The sequence below is a fragment of the Telmatherina bonti genome, assembly GCF_933228915.1.
Source record: "Telmatherina bonti genome assembly, chromosome: 10".
NCBI lineage: Eukaryota > Metazoa > Chordata > Actinopteri > Atheriniformes > Telmatherinidae > Telmatherina > Telmatherina bonti.
This window is the reverse complement of record NC_136628.1, coordinates 42,221,567-42,238,768: the sequence shown is the minus strand read 5'-3', so window position 1 is coordinate 42,238,768 and position 17,202 is coordinate 42,221,567. Positions and strand designations below refer to the sequence as shown.

Sequence of the window (17,202 nt, the reverse complement as noted above, 5' to 3'; positions counted from 1 at the left end):
CCAGAAACGTCTCCATTAACACCAGTAACGTCTCCATTAACACCAGTAACGTCTCCAGTAACTCCAGAAACGTCTCCAGTAACTCCAGAAACGTCTCCAATGACTCCAGAAACATCTCCAGTAACTCCAGAAACGTCTCCATTAACACCAGTAACGTCTCCATTAACACCAGTAACGTCTCCAGTAACTCCAGAAACGTCTCCAGTAACTCCAGAAACGTCTCCAGTAACACCAGTAACGTCTCCAGTAACTCCAGAAACGTCTCCAGTAACACCAGTAACGTCTCCAGTAACTCCAGAAACGTCTCCAGTAACACCAGAAACGTCTCCAGTAACACCAGTAATGTCTCCAGTAACACCAGTAACGTCTCCAGTAACTCCAGAAACGTCTCCAGTAACTCCAGAAACGTCTCCAGTAACTCCAGTAATTCCAGAAACGTCTCCAGTAACACCAGTAACGTCTCCAGTAACTCCAGAAACGTCTCCAGTAACTCCAGTAACGTCTCCAGTAACTCCAGTAACACCAGAAACGTCTCCAGTAACACCAGTAACGTCTCCAGTAACTCCAGAAACGTCTCCAGTAACACCATTAACGTCTCCAGTAACACCAGTAACGTCTCCAGTAACACCAGTAACGTCTCCAGTAACTCCAGAAACGTCTCCAGTAACACCAGTAATGTCTCCAGTAACTCCAGAAACGTCTCCAGTAACACCAGTAACGTCTCCAGTAACACCAGTAACGTCTCCAGTAACTCCAGAAACGTCTCCAGTAACTCCAGAAACGTCTCCAGTAACACCAGAAACGTCTCCAGTAACACCAGTAACGTCTCCAGTAACACCAGTAACGTCTCCAGTAACACCAGTAACGTCTCCAGTAACTCCAGAAACGTCTCCAGTAACACCAGAAACGTCTCCAGTAACACCAGTAACGTCTTCAGTAACTCCAGAAACGTCTCCAGTAACACCAGCAACGTCTCCAGTAACTCCAGAAACGTCTCCAGTAACACCAGCAACGTCTCCAGTAACACCAGCAACGTCTCCAGTAACACCAGAAACGTCTGCAGTAACACCAGTAACGTCTCCAGTAACTCCAGAAACGTCTCCAGTAACACCAGAAACGTCTCCAGTAACTCCAGTAACGTCTCCAGTAACACCAGAAACGTCTCCAGTAACTCCAGTAACGTCTCCAGTAACACCAGAAACGTCTCCAGTAACTCCAGTAACGTCTCCAGTAACACCAGTAACGTCTCCAGTAACACCAGTAACGTCTCCAGTAACTCCAGTAACGTCTCCAGTGACACCAGAAACGTCTCCAATGACTCCAGAAACGTCTCCAGTAACTCCAGAAACATCTCCAGTAACTCCAGAAACGTCTCCAGTAACTCCAGAAACATCTCCAGTAACACCAGTAACGTCTCCAGTGACACCAGAAACGTCTCCAATGACTCCAGAAACGTCTCCAGTAACTCCAGAAACATCTCCAGTAACACCAGAAACGTCTCCAGTAACTCCAGAAACGTCTCCAGTAACACCAGAAACGTCTCCAATGACTCCAGAAACGTCTCCAGTAACTCCAGAAACGTCTCCAGTAACACCAGAAACGTCTCCAGTAACTCCAGAAACGTCTCCAATGACTCCAGAAACGTCTCCAATGACTCCAGAAACGTCTCCAGTAACTCCAGAAACGTCTCCAGTGACTCCAGAAACATCTCCAGTGACTCCAGTAACGTCTCCAGTGACACCAGAAACGTCTCCAATGACTCCAGAAACGTCTCCAGTAACTCCAGTAACGTCTCCAGTAACACCAGTAACGTCTCCAGTAACAACATTAACGTCTCCAGTAACTCCAGAAACGTCTCCAGTATCACCAGAAACGTCTCCAGTAACACCAGTAACGTCTCCAGTAACACCAGTAACGTCTCCAGTAACACCAGTAACGTCTCCAGTAACACCAGTAACGTCTCCAGTAACACCAGTAACGTCTCCAGTAACACCATTAACGTCTCCAGTAACTCCAGAAACGTCTCCAGTATCACCAGAAACGTCTCCAGTAACACCAGAAACGTCTCCAGTAACACCAGTAACGTCTCCAGTAACACCAGTAACGTCTCCAGTAACTCCAGAAACGTCTCCAGTAACTCCAGAAACGTCTCCATTAACACCAGTAACGTCTCCATTAACACCAGTAACGTCTCCAGTAACTCCAGAAACGTCTCCAGTAACTCCAGAAACGTCTCCAGTAACTCCAGAAACGTCTCCAATGACTCCAGAAACATCTCCAGTAACTCCAGAAACGTCTCCATTAACACCAGTAACGTCTCCATTAACACCAGTAACGTCTCCAGTAACTCCAGAAACGTCTCCAGTAACACCAGTAACGTCTCCAGTAACTCCAGAAACGTCTCCAGTAACACCAGTAACGTCTCCAGTAACTCCAGAAACGTCTCCAGTAACACCAGAAACGTCTCCAGTAACACCAGTAACGTCTCCAGTAACACCAGTAACGTCTCCAGTAACTCCAGAAACGTCTCCAGTAACTCCAGAAACGTCTCCAGTAACTCCAGTAACTCCAGAAACGTCTCCAGTAACACCAGTAACGTCTCCAGTAACTCCAGAAACATCTCCAGTGACTCCAGAAACATCTCCAGTGACACCAGAAACGTCTCCAGTGACACCAGTAACGTCTCCAGTAACACCAGAAACGTCTCCAGTAACTCCAGTAACGTCTCCAGTAACTCCAGAAACGTCTCCAATGACTCCAGAAACGTCTCCAGTAACTCCAGAAACATCTCCAGTGACTCCAGAAACATCTCCAGTGACTCCAGAAACATCTCCAGTGACTCCAGTAACGTCTCCAGTAACACCAGAAACGTCTCCAGTAACTCCAGTAACGTCTCCAGTGACACCAGTAACGTCTCCAGTAACACCAGAAACGTCTCCAGTAACTCCAGTAACGTCTCCAGTGACACCAGAAACGTCTCCAGTAACTCCAGTAACGTCTCCAGTAACTCCAGTAACGTCTCCAGTAACACCAGTAACGTCTCCAGTAACACCATTAACGTCTCCAGTAACTCCAGAAACGTCTCCAGTATCACCAGAAACGTCTCCAGTAACACCAGAAACGTCTCCAGTAACACCAGTAACGTCTCCAGTAACTCCAGAAACGTCTCCAGTAACTCCAGAAACGTCTCCAGTAACTCCAGAAACGTCTCCATTAACACCAGTAACGTCTCCATTAACACCAGTAACGTCTCCAGTAACTCCAGAAACGTCTCCAGTAACTCCAGAAACGTCTCCAATGACTCCAGAAACATCTCCAGTAACTCCAGAAACGTCTCCATTAACACCAGTAACGTCTCCATTAACACCAGTAACGTCTCCAGTAACTCCAGAAACGTCTCCAGTAACTCCAGAAACGTCTCCAGTAACACCAGTAACGTCTCCAGTAACTCCAGAAACGTCTCCAGTAACACCAGTAACGTCTCCAGTAACTCCAGAAACGTCTCCAGTAACACCAGAAACGTCTCCAGTAACACCAGTAATGTCTCCAGTAACACCAGTAACGTCTCCAGTAACTCCAGAAACGTCTCCAGTAACTCCAGAAACGTCTCCAGTAACTCCAGTAATTCCAGAAACGTCTCCAGTAACACCAGTAACGTCTCCAGTAACTCCAGAAACGTCTCCAGTAACTCCAGTAACGTCTCCAGTAACTCCAGTAACACCAGAAACGTCTCCAGTAACACCAGTAACGTCTCCAGTAACTCCAGAAACGTCTCCAGTAACACCAGTAACGTCTCCAGTAACACCAGTAACGTCTCCAGTAACACCAGTAACGTCTCCAGTAACTCCAGAAACGTCTCCAGTAACTCCAGAAACGTCTCCAGTAACACCAGTAACGTCTCCAGTAACACCAGTAACGTCTCCAGTAACACCAGAAACGTCTCCAGTAACTCCAGAAACGTCTCCAGTAACTCCAGAAACGTCTCCAGTAACACCAGAAACGTCTCCAGTAACACCAGTAACGTCTCCAGTAACACCAGTAACGTCTCCAGTAACACCAGTAACGTCTCCAGTAACTCCAGAAACGTCTCCAGTAACACCAGAAACGTCTCCAGTAACACCAGTAACGTCTTCAGTAACTCCAGAAACGTCTCCAGTAACACCAGCAACGTCTCCAGTAACTCCAGAAACGTCTCCAGTAACACCAGCAACGTCTCCAGTAACACCAGCAACGTCTCCAGTAACACCAGAAACGTCTGCAGTAACACCAGTAACGTCTCCAGTAACTCCAGAAACGTCTCCAGTAACACCAGAAACGTCTCCAGTAACTCCAGTAACGTCTCCAGTAACACCAGAAACGTCTCCAGTAACTCCAGTAACGTCTCCAGTAACACCAGAAACGTCTCCAGTAACTCCAGTAACGTCTCCAGTAACACCAGTAACGTCTCCAGTAACTCCAGTAACGTCTCCAGTGACACCAGAAACGTCTCCAATGACTCCAGAAACGTCTCCAGTAACTCCAGAAACATCTCCAGTAACTCCAGAAACGTCTCCAGTAACTCCAGAAACATCTCCAGTAACACCAGTAACGTCTCCAGTGACACCAGAAACGTCTCCAATGACTCCAGAAACGTCTCCAGTAACTCCAGAAACGTCTCCAGTAACACCAGAAACGTCTCCAGTAACTCCAGAAACGTCTCCAGTAGCACCAGAAACGTCTCCAATGACTCCAGAAACGTCTCCAGTAACTCCAGAAACGTCTCCAGTAACACCAGAAACGTCTCCAGTAACTCCAGAAACGTCTCCAATGACTCCAGAAACGTCTCCAATGACTCCAGAAACGTCTCCAGTAACTCCAGAAACGTCTCCAGTGACTCCAGAAACATCTCCAGTGACTCCAGTAACGTCTCCAGTGACACCAGAAACGTCTCCAATGACTCCAGAAACGTCTCCAGTAACTCCAGTAACGTCTCCAGTAACACCAGTAACGTCTCCAGTAACAACATTAACGTCTCCAGTAACTCCAGAAACGTCTCCAGTATCACCAGAAACGTCTCCAGTAACACCAGTAACGTCTCCAGTAACACCAGTAACGTCTCCAGTAACACCAGTAACGTCTCCAGTAACACCAGTAACGTCTCCAGTAACACCAGTAACGTCTCCAGTAACACCATTAACGTCTCCAGTAACTCCAGAAACGTCTCCAGTATCACCAGAAACGTCTCCAGTAACACCAGAAACGTCTCCAGTAACACCAGTAACGTCTCCAGTAACACCAGTAACGTCTCCAGTAACTCCAGAAACGTCTCCAGTAACTCCAGAAACGTCTCCATTAACACCAGTAACGTCTCCATTAACACCAGTAACGTCTCCAGTAACTCCAGAAACGTCTCCAGTAACTCCAGAAACGTCTCCAATGACTCCAGAAACATCTCCAGTAACTCCAGAAACGTCTCCATTAACACCAGTAACGTCTCCATTAACACCAGTAACGTCTCCAGTAACTCCAGAAACGTCTCCAGTAACACCAGTAACGTCTCCAGTAACTCCAGAAACGTCTCCAGTAACACCAGTAACGTCTCCAGTAACTCCAGAAACGTCTCCAGTAACACCAGAAACGTCTCCAGTAACACCAGTAACGTCTCCAGTAACACCAGTAACGTCTCCAGTAACTCCAGAAACGTCTCCAGTAACTCCAGAAACGTCTCCAGTAACTCCAGTAACTCCAGAAACGTCTCCAGTAACACCAGTAACGTCTCCAGTAACTCCAGAAATGTCTCCAGTAACTCCAGTAACGTCTCCAGTAACTCCAGTAACACCAGAAACGTCTCCAGTAACACCAGTAACGTCTCCAGTAACTCCAGAAACGTCTCCAGTAACACCATTAACGTCTCCAGTAACACCAGTAACGTCTCCAGTAACACCAGTAACGTCTCCAGTAACTCCAGAAACGTCTCCAGTAACACCAGTAATGTCTCCAGTAACTCCAGAAACGTCTCCAGTAACACCAGTAACGTCTCCAGTAACACCAGTAACGTCTCCAGTAACTCCAGAAACGTCTCCAGTAACTCCAGAAACGTCTCCAGTAACACCAGAAACGTCTCCAGTAACACCAGTAACGTCTCCAGTAACACCAGTAACGTCTCCAGTAACACCAGTAACGTCTCCAGTAACTCCAGAAACGTCTCCAGTAACACCAGAAACGTCTCCAGTAACACCAGTAACGTCTTCAGTAACTCCAGAAACGTCTCCAGTAACACCAGCAACGTCTCCAGTAACTCCAGAAACGTCTCCAGTAACACCAGCAACGTCTCCAGTAACACCAGCAACGTCTCCAGTAACACCAGAAACGTCTGCAGTAACACCAGTAACGTCTCCAGTAACACCAGAAACGTCTCCAGTAACTCCAGAAACGTCTCCAGTGACACCAGTAACGTCTCCAGTAACACCAGTAACGTCTCCAGTAACTCCAGAAACGTCTCCAGTAACACCAGTAACGTCTCCAGTAACTCCAGAAACGTCTCCAGTAACTCCAGTAACGTCTCCAGTAACACCAGAAACGTCTCCAGTAACTCCAGTAACGTCTCCAGTAACTCCAGAAACGTCTCCAGTAACTCCAGAAACGTCTCCAGTAACACCAGAAACGTCTCCAGTAACACCAGAAACGTCTCCAGTAACACCAGTAACGTCTCCAGTAACTCCAGAAACGTCTCCAGTAACACCAGCAACGTCTCCAGTAACACCAGTAACGTCTCCAGTAACACCAGTAACGTCTCCAGTAACTCCAGTAACGTCTCCAGTAACACCAGTAATGTCTCCAGTAACTCCAGTAACGTCTCCAGTAACACCAGTAACGTCTCCAGTAACACCAGTAACGTCTCCAGTAACTCCAGTAACGTCTCCAGTAACACCAGTAATGTCTCCAGTAACACCAGTAACGTCTCCAGTAACACCAGTAACGTCTCCAGTAACACCAGTAACGTCTCCAGTAACACCAGTAACGTCTCCAGTAACTCCAGTAACGTCTCCAGTAACACCAGTAACGTCTCCAGTAACTCCAGAAACGTCTCCAGTAACTCCAGAAACGTCTCCAGTAACACCAGTAACGTCTCCAGTAACTCCAGAAACGTCTCCAGTAACACCAGTAACGTCTCCAGTAACTCCAGAAACGTCTCCAGTAACACCAGAAACGTCTCCAGTAACTCCAGTAACGTCTCCAGTAACTCCAGTAACGTCTCCAGTAACACCAGAAACGTCTCCAGTAACTCCAGTAACGTCTCCAGTAACTCCAGAAACGTCTCCAGTAACACCAGAAACGTCTCCAGTAACTCCAGAAACGTCTCCAGTAACACCAGTAACGTCTCCAGTAACTCCAGTAACTCCAGAAACGTCTCCAGTAACACCAGAAACGTCTCCAGTAACTCCAGTAACTCCAGAAACGTCTCCAGTAACTCCAGAAACGTCTCCAGTAACTCCAGAAACGTCTCCAGTAACACCAGAAACGTCTCCAGTAACACCAGTAACGTCTCCAGTAACTCCAGAAACGTCTCCAGTAACACCAGTAACGTCTCCAGTAACACCAGTAACGTCTCCAGTAACACCAGTAACGTCTCCAGTAACTCCAGAAACGTCTCCAGTAACACCAGTAATGTCTCCAGTAACTCCAGAAACGTCTCCAGTAACACCAGTAACGTCTCCAGTAACACCAGTAACGTCTCCAGTAACACCAGTAACGTCTCCAGTAACTCCAGAAACGTCTCCAGTAACACCAGAAACGTCTCCAGTAACACCAGTAACGTCTCCAGTAACACCAGTAACGTCTCCAGTAACTCCAGAAACGTCTCCAGTAACTCCAGAAACGTCTCCAGTAACACCAGAAACGTCTCCAGTAACACCAGTAACGTCTCCAGTAACACCAGTAACGTCTCCAGTAACACCAGTAACGTCTCCAGTAACACCAGTAACGTCTCCAGTAACTCCAGAAACGTCTCCAGTAACACCAGAAACGTCTCCAGTAACACCAGTAACGTCTTCAGTAACTCCAGAAACGTCTCCAGTAACACCAGCAACGTCTCCAGTAACTCCAGAAACGTCTCCAGTAACTCCAGCAACGTCTCCAGTAACACCAGCAACGTCTCCAGTAACACCAGCAACGTCTCCAGTAACACCAGAAACGTCTGCAGTAACACCAGTAACGTCTCCAGTAACACCAGAAACGTCTCCAGTAACACCAGTAACGTCTCCAGTAACACCAGTAACGTCTCCAGTAACACCAGAAACGTCTCCAGTAACACCAGTAACGTCTCCAGTAACACCAGCAACGTCTCCAGTAACACCAGCAACGTCTCCAGTAACACCAGTAACGTCTCCAGTAACTCCAGTAACGTCTCCAGTAACACCAGAAACGTCTCCAGTAACACCAGAAACGTCTCCAGTAACACCAGAAACATCTCCAGTAACACCAGTAACGTCTCCAGTAACACCAGTAACGTCTCCAGTAACACCAGTAACGTCTCCAGTAACTCCAGAAACGTCTCCAGTAACACCAGAAACGTCTCCAGTAACTCCAGAAACGTCTCCAGTAACACCAGCAACGTCTCCAGTGACACCAGTAACGTCTCCAGTAACTCCAGAAACGTCTCCAGTAACACCAGTAACGTCTCCAGTAACACCAGTAACGTCTCCAGTAACTCCAGAAACGTCTCCAGTAACACCAGTAACGTCTCCAGTAACTCCAGAAACGTCTCCAGTAACTCCAGAAACGTCTCCAGTAACTCCAGTAACGTCTCCAGTAACTCCAGTAACGTCTCCAGTAACACCAGAAACGTCTCCAGTAACTCCAGTAACGTCTCCAGTAACTCCAGAAACGTCTCCAGTAACACCAGTAACGTCTCCAGTAACTCCAGTAACGTCTCCAGTAACTCCAGTAACGTCTCCAGTAACACCAGAAACGTCTCCAGTAACTCCAGTAACGTCTCCAGTAACACCAGAAACGTCTCCAGTAACACCAGCAACGTCTCCAGTAACACCAGTAACGTCTCCAGTAACACCAGTAACGTCTCCAGTAACTCCAGTAACGTCTCCAGTAACTCCAGTAACGTCTCCAGTAACACCAGTAACGTCTCCAGTAACTCCAGTAACGTCTCCAGTAACACCAGTAACGTCTCCAGTAACTCCAGAAACGTCTCCAGTAACACCAGTAACGTCTCCAGTAACTCCAGTAACGTCTCCAGTAACACCAGTAACGTCTCCAGTAACACCAGTAACGTCTCCAGTAACTCCAGTAACGTCTCCAGTAACACCAGTAACGTCTCCAGTAACTCCAGAAACGTCTCCAGTAACACCAGTAACGTCTCCAGTAACTCCAGAAACGTCTCCAGTAACTCCAGTAACGTCTCCAGTAACACCAGTAACGTCTCCAGTAACTCCAGAAACGTCTCCAGTAACACCAGTAACGTCTCCAGTAACACCAGTAACGTCTCCAGTAACACCAGTAACGTCTCCAGTAACTCCAGTAACGTCTCCAGTAACTCCAGTAAAAGTCACTGGATTTGTCGCTGGTCGCTTTTCACAAAAACAGTCGCCAAGGGGATTTGGAAATTTGCCAGATTTAGCCAGAAAGTCGCAAAGTTTTTTCCTACCAGTTGGCATCTGCATCACGTGGTGTAAGGATCCGCCGTTGTCATTTGTTGAGGGAGAAAGAGGGAGCGCTTGTTTTGGTGCAGGTGATGTCCCAGTTTGAAATGAAAACATCGTCATTTGAAAATGAGATTGTATGCGAGTATGAATCGAGATCGCGATTCTTTAACGATTAATTGTGCAGCTCTAACTGGTATGATGATCCCCTTGGTTTTCTGGAATCTTGTTTTATTTCTATATTTATTTTGCGTAATTGTTTGTAATACAGAGTTTCTACTGCTTGATCAGACAGAGAGGATAGAAGAGACAGAAAGAGAAAGAAAACACATCAAAGAGAGAGAGAGAGAGAGAAGAAAAGAGACAGAGAGAAAGAAAAAAACAGACTTTTCCTTAAACATATCCATATACCCAGCAACCCCCAGAGCCAGCGGAGTTCTTTCCTCCGCCAGGCCAGCCCAGACCCAGGTCTACTGCTTTCACTCGACTGTTTAGGTTGCGCCGCCATCGGTCTTGAGTTGTTCTTCGTTGGTTAAGAAGACGCTGCACAAATGACAACACGGCCCCCTGCCCTTCCTGCGAGACTTTAAGTGATTTACTTGATGTTTCCAGTTCTTATACTGTCTGAAAAGCTGTGGCGTTAAGTTGCCTGGCGCAGCGTTTTATCAGCAAAGCTGTTACGGGCGTTACGGACACGACACGTCAACAATGAAATTTGCCGTCGATTCATTTTTACTGTTGACGTTGTTAACAAATCGTTGCAGCCCTACTGCGCTTTAAGTAGTTGCACAAAGGCTTCAGGCTCGACAGAACCCGACGGTGCACAAAGTTTATACCCAAAGAGGAACAGCACGTCAGTTGTGTGGAACTTTATGGGTTTAAAAAAGAAGATGCTGCGCAACATCAGGTATTATGCAGAACCTGCCTCGCTACTGCTGCTACCTCACCAGGTAACACTACAAACCTTTATCAGCACTTAAAATAACATCACAAAACCATGTATGATAGTTGCAAGGCTAAAACGCCATCAACCAGTGTTTCAACTTCAAGCAAACTACTAGCTGACAGGGATCACTGACTGAACTGTTTGAAAGTATTACTCCATATCAACATAATTCGAGGCGGCACGCAGAAATAACTCGCGCAATCACAGAGTTCCTACGTAAAGATATGATGCCTATTAGAACAGTGACCAAACCCGGGTTTACAGCTTTGATGAATACAATGGAAAAGCAGTGCACACATTTTAGCCAGGTTGCTATACCTGAGCTACAACAGAAAAAAAGCAGTGGAGTTTTTTGCAACTGATCTGTGGTCAAGCTGAACAGCGGAGCCATACCAGAGTCTGACGGTGCATTACATTGACCAGGAGTTAAATGTCAGAGCCCGTTGCCTTCAAGCATCTTACTTCCCTGACGACCACATGGGGGAAAAATTGCAGCTGGTTTGAGAGGTGGATTTGCCAGCTGGGATTTACCGGAAGAAAACCACGTCTGCATAACGACAGACAACGCATCAATATGGTGATGGCAGCACAGCTAAATAATGAGAAAGACTGCAGTGTTTTGGGCACATCTTGCCATCGGTATGTAAAACAGTTTTGTGACTTTTTTGTTTGTTTGTATAGAGAGAAAGAAAGCTAGCATGAATAGAAGAGTTGGAGGGAGGGAGGGAGGGAATGCGAGTGTGCATTTATTTCAGTTGATGACTTGTATCACATAACTTTATAAAAGACACTGTTGTATTATTTTGTGTTCCAGGATATTTCTCCCACAGTTGGAAGAAAAAGGCAGTAATGACTGAAGCTCAGAGAGAGCTCAAACTTCCTGAGCACAGCCTCGTCACTGAATGCCCAACAAGATGGGGTCCAAGGAAAAGATGATAGCCAGGGTTCTTGGGCAGCTCAAAGCCATGTCTCAGGTATTGTCAGGTGAGCGATATGCACGCTCCCTCATCCCAACAGCAGGATACTGAGATGTTGGAGTCAGTGCACAAAGCACTGCATCCTCTCCAGGACTTTACAGATGCTCTCTCTGGAGAGAAGTATGTGAGCATGTCCAACCTCAAACCAGTTCTTCACCTTCTGGCCGGTCATGGCTGAAGATCAGGAGGACACAAAGTCCTGGAATAACTTAATGACAAGTACAGTGACCTCAGCACCCAGGAGCTTTTAGATGTGGCATCCTTCCTGGACCCCAGAATTAAAACCCAGGACACCACCACAGACAACATCCCTACCATTAAGACCAAACTGAAGACCGAAATGCTGGAGTCAGCAAGGCGTGCACATAACCAGGTCAGAAATAGTTGTATATCCATGATATCACAAACACTCTTTATATTTATTTAAATACTAATTTTAACTCAATTTTTTTTCTGGTAGGATAAAGGAGTTCGTACTGAAACTACGGAAAGTGCACAGCCATCTGGAAAAAGGTGAAGAAGTCACTTGGCAGCTTCTTCAAGACCCCTGCGGCGCCTCCTGCTTCTCCACTTGAAGATGTGGCTGAAACAGAGTGAAATACTTACCTCATGACTCCAGCCACTGATGGAGAAGATCACCCCTTGGAGATGTGGAAAGTGCACGAAATTAACTTTCCACAACTGTGCAAGATAGCCTGCAAGTATCCCTGTGTACCTGCCATAAGTTCTCTCAGAGCGTCTTTTCAGGGCTGAAGGGAATCGAGTGACTTGCACTCGTTCTTCAGGACTTTAATTTATGTAAAAATTGTCCAGAACATCGTTCTTCTCCTTACCTTTCCTTCACTTTTGTATAAGTGATATTAAAATTAGAAATCTGCTAGCTTTATATTTTTAATATATATATTTTATTTTATTTATTTATAGACTTATATGAGTTCAGTGTTTAACAAGAGAAGTTCCCGTGTTTACATATAATGTTTTATGGAACATGAAAGTTGGAAAAGTTGAAGTGGTAAAGCCATTGATCTGTTTGCATGATTGTTGTGTGTTGTATGTTTACACTACACTTTAGTTTGTGTGATTTATTACTAACTTACATAATGTTTACACTACACTTTGGCAGAATTCTGTTAACTTGTCATGCTGACTAAAAGTCAGTATTAAGTAAGTTTACAACTGTAACTGAAGTAGTCACAGCAGTCATTGCTGTTTTATTAATCTGTATTTTAATACTGAGCCCAGTGAATAAGAACAAACAATTTATTTACAATAAATCTGATGTTTATTAAATACAAATTCTTTCCTGGGTTTGGAAAAATACATTAAAAGCCGACCTATAAAAATAATCGTAAATTAAATCGAAAATGAAATATCGAGAAAAAAAACTGCAATTAAATTATTTTCCAGCAGCCTGACAGCGGTTGTTTGGCATAAAACGTACATCCAGGCCAACGTAAAATAGTTCCTATACTTCAGCAAAAGTTGCAGAAAAGAAATACAGATGTGTTATAAAATGTTTACTGTGTGGGACCATGATGGTAAAAGCAGATTAAACAACTCGGAACCGTGTTTTAGACGGTTATAACGCCCGACGCTGAGTCGACATCACGACGCGCGGCGTTGTTTAATCCTTACTTATATTTATCTATTCTGTTTACATCAGTATTTGCACTTTGTCAATAAAAAGTTTCATGTTATTTGTTTGTTTTCTAAAATATGTGGAAACCTAAAGACATTGTTTTAAAAGTCACGGTTTAATGTAAAAAAAAAAAAAAAAAAAAATCATGTTGTTAAAGATAAAAGGATGATCGTGTTAAATAATCTAGATCTCAATTTCAGTCAAAATAATCGTGATTATAATTTTTGCCATTATCAAGCAGCGCTACTTCGTACAGCTCTGACCCTAAGATTAAGAAACGCTTGCACTTCATTTGGCCTCGAAGGCCTAATTAAAGGCCCTCGCACCTACGATGTCGTTCGGCCTATTCCCACCGCCTCCTCTGGTGACCTCACTGCTTTCTCACTGCATCACATTCAATTTGAGGCCCCGCCTCTCCTAAATGATATCCTCTATTTGAAGGAATAACACAACTTTTAATCACACATGCCTTCTGAGCATCCTGCACTATTTGGGTGACAGTTTGATGAAATCCCTTGGACTTCTTCAAAATGCGTAGCAAAGAAAATGACAGAAATGACCCCAAAAATGGCACATTTTTCAAAATGGCCAACTTCCTGTTAGATTTAGCCCATATGTCCAAGGGACTTCTTTGAAGGTACTGGAAAGTTAAGGAATTTTATCCATGTCAGTCAGTGTAGTGGGCGGGGCTGACTGATTAAAATATTGTAGGGGGCGCTATGGAGCCATTTACTATCCTCTCCCGTATATTTTACTTGAACTCTCTTCATGGCATACGTGGCATTTGTCATGGTACGTTTGGTGAAGATCAAAGGGTTCATGGCTTTGTTACAGGTACTTCCTGGTTCATGGGATCAGACACACGTTGTTGTGTCGTGTCTAACCCATAGACCGTATATGAAAGATGGACGGAGCCTCCAGTGGTTAAAAGTGAAGCTGATGCAGAAGTGCAAAACACTGCAGTTCCCCCTTCGTCCACTAGGGGCTGCAAAACAGAGCAAATCCCCATAGACTCCCATGTTAAAAAGACCAACTTCACAGCAGGAATAAACATGTTTACAGCAGGAATAAACATGTTTACAGCAGAAATAACATGTTTACAGCAGAAATAACATGTTTACAGCAGAAATAAACACGTTTACAGCCGAAATAACATGTTTACAGCAGAAATAAACATGCTTACTGCAGGAATAAACATGTTTACAGCAGAAATAAACATGTTTACTGCAGAAATAACATGTTTACAGCAGAAATAAACATGCTTACTGCAGGAATAAACATGTTTACAGCAGAAATAAACATGTTTACTGCAGGAATAAACACGTTTACAGCAGAAATAACATGTTTACAGCAGAAATAAACATGTTTACAGCAGAAATAAACACGTTTACAGCCGAAATAACATGTTTACAGCAGAAATAAACATGCTTACTGCAGGAATAAACATGTTTACAGCAGAAATAAACATGTTTACAGCAGAAATAAACATGTTTACAGCAGAAATAACATGTTTACAGCAGAAATAAACATGCTTACTGCAGGAATAAACATGTTTACAGCAGAAATAAACATGTTTACTGCAGGAATAAACACGTTTACAGCAGAAATAAACATGTTTACAGCCTGGTACAAAAATCCATGTTAGGTTTAATAGGTCAGGTTTACTTTCATGACAACTGTGGGGGGAGTGAATTTTTTTCTAACTCACCCGTTTAAAAGTAATTTAATGCGAACTTCGGCATATTTAGGGGCGTGTCCTTTTGATGGACAGGTACCCGATCTCCCGCTTCAAGTCAGAAGAACGTAGAACAACTTCGGTTTTTAACTGGTTAACAACGTGACTTAGCTTTAGCCCGCTTACCTCCGTTAGCTGGTTAGCTCCTGTTATCTCCGGGTTAGCTCGGTTAGCTCTTAGCTACAGAAAGCTCGGAGTTCGCTCGATGTCAATCATCCACCATGATTTTTAGCAATAGTTATGCCAAGATAAGTGACCGAGTCCTTTACAGGAATGCCACAGATGGAAGGGACATCACAGTTTTTGAGAGACAGAAGTTCACATTTGTTGATATTTAAATCCAGACCAGAAGCATTAGAGAATGATTTAATGACGGTGATGGCTGCGGAGACTTGTGAGGCGTCCGATAAAAACAAAGTTGTATCGTCAGCCAGTTGACTGATGATTATTTCTCTTTCAGCCACAGTGATGCCTTTCAGGTGGTTTGTTTGAATATAAATCTGAGAGTAGTTGAATGCATAGCAGGAACAAGTAGGGGGAGACTGGAGACTGAATTGACATTCATACAGGTTTTTATAGAATTTGGAGCAATAGTTACCTATTTCTTTTGGATAATCAGTAATTACATTGTTAATATAGAGTTTAGAGATAGAGTTGAATGTAACGTGAGCCTTTTCTAATTGAAAAAAGTATGCAGAATTCTGTTCGCCGTCCTCCAGCCATTTCCTTACAAACTCCCCCACCGAGCTTCACTTCAGCTCCTTACAAACCTATATACCTATATATCTCTTATATACAGTGTATTATCTAAAAGCAGATCGTATTTACTTCTTTCCTTCTCTTCATGCATGTTTATGCACTCACGTGCCACTTAACCTGACGTACACCAGTGACATCATAAGAGGAGCTCGTGTACACCACCTGACTCACCTTTACAGGTGTGGGGCTCGGTTGGCTGCCATGCTCCTCCGTTAGCTTCCTTTAGCTGCTAATCCTGTTAGCTTCGACTAGCCTCGGAGCGCTAGCTCGCGCTGCGTGTCAAACTGCTTTTTGTTTTAATCCGGAAGTGTTTTTCAGCTGCAGAGACGCGCCACAATCACCGGCATGCTCCCCACCTCATCAGCTTGCTGAACTTCCAAGTTCTGGACAGAACTTTCTTCCTGCACTCACCGACATCAGGCTAGGCTAGGCAGGTTTCAACTTCCGGGGAATTCTTTCCATCTCCTTCAAAGTAAAAGTCTAAAAAGCCGCCTGTTCCTGCAGGTTTTCATTGGCTGTTTCTCAGTCCAGGTTCCCTAACCCTCCAGGTACTGATCCGTCGGCTGCATGGTGGCGACAAGTTCTGTCCCAGTTCAAAGGCTCTTCCCAGTCCGCCCCTTCGTCTGGCTCCAGATCAGCTTAAAACGAAGGCGACCAGAGATTCATCCTAAGCGCCCTCTCCTATCCCAGAATTCATTGCTCTCCTGATAGAACAGAATGAGCAGCAGAGCGCCGGTGTAGGTACCACACCAGCCAGACCGTTTATTTATTTATTATTATGTATAAACACACATATTTGTCCCAGCAGACAAGCTGGGAGGACATTGTGTCCAATAACCACAATGGATTTCATTCCAGTCGTCCTCAGATGTCTTTGTCCCCTTTCATGAATGTGGAACTACTCTGTGCATTTCAGGCTAATTTATGTTTATTTCTGAGCCCAGAAGGGCTGGGATTGATGGAGTTATTGTCACAAATGGCTTTATTTACTTCAGACCGACCCTCTCCGTAGGCTGTCAGATCAGCCTGTGGGCAAAACCATAGACATCATATATACGTAGACGCCGCATTGTATCACGCCGCCGATACGAGCTGACGTCTCATCACGCCGCCATCTTGGATGGGTCTCCCATGCGCCTCCAATGCATTTATTTGTAAGGTGTAGGTCCAACCACAACAATAACTTAACTGATTTTTACCTGTTTTTCCTCACAGTTTGGTTTGTTACAAAGGGTAGAGATATTGTTATGATACAGATCACTGTAAAACATTAAAAAACAACGTGCTTTTAAGTTAAAATATTTTGATAAGTCCTATAGTTAGGGATCATTAGCTATCTAACTATCCCTTAGTTATGCTGCGATAGGTTTAGACTGCTGAGGGACATTTCCTGGTACACAAGGGCTGCTAACTTTCCAAAAACCTTGGAGTAAGATTTAAATAAGACAATCCAAATTTTGCTGTGTACTGAACAGCAAGACATTAGAGCCAGGATGTTTCATTTTATGTAG

General features: G+C 44.7%; 1 protein-coding gene across 1 annotated transcript in view; it reads right to left on the bottom strand.

Annotated features, from left to right (window-relative positions):
- The window catches only part of LOC306761747 (post-GPI attachment to proteins factor 2-like), a 56,546-nt gene extending 40,416 nt beyond the window's left edge, over positions 1–16,130 (bottom strand). The window contains exon 1 of the mRNA XM_079248024.1: positions 15,863–16,130. The gene's annotated coding sequence lies outside the window, so the exon portion shown is untranslated. The remainder of the gene's footprint in view (positions 1–15,862) is intronic.
- Positions 16,131–17,202: the final 1,072 nt, after the last annotated feature.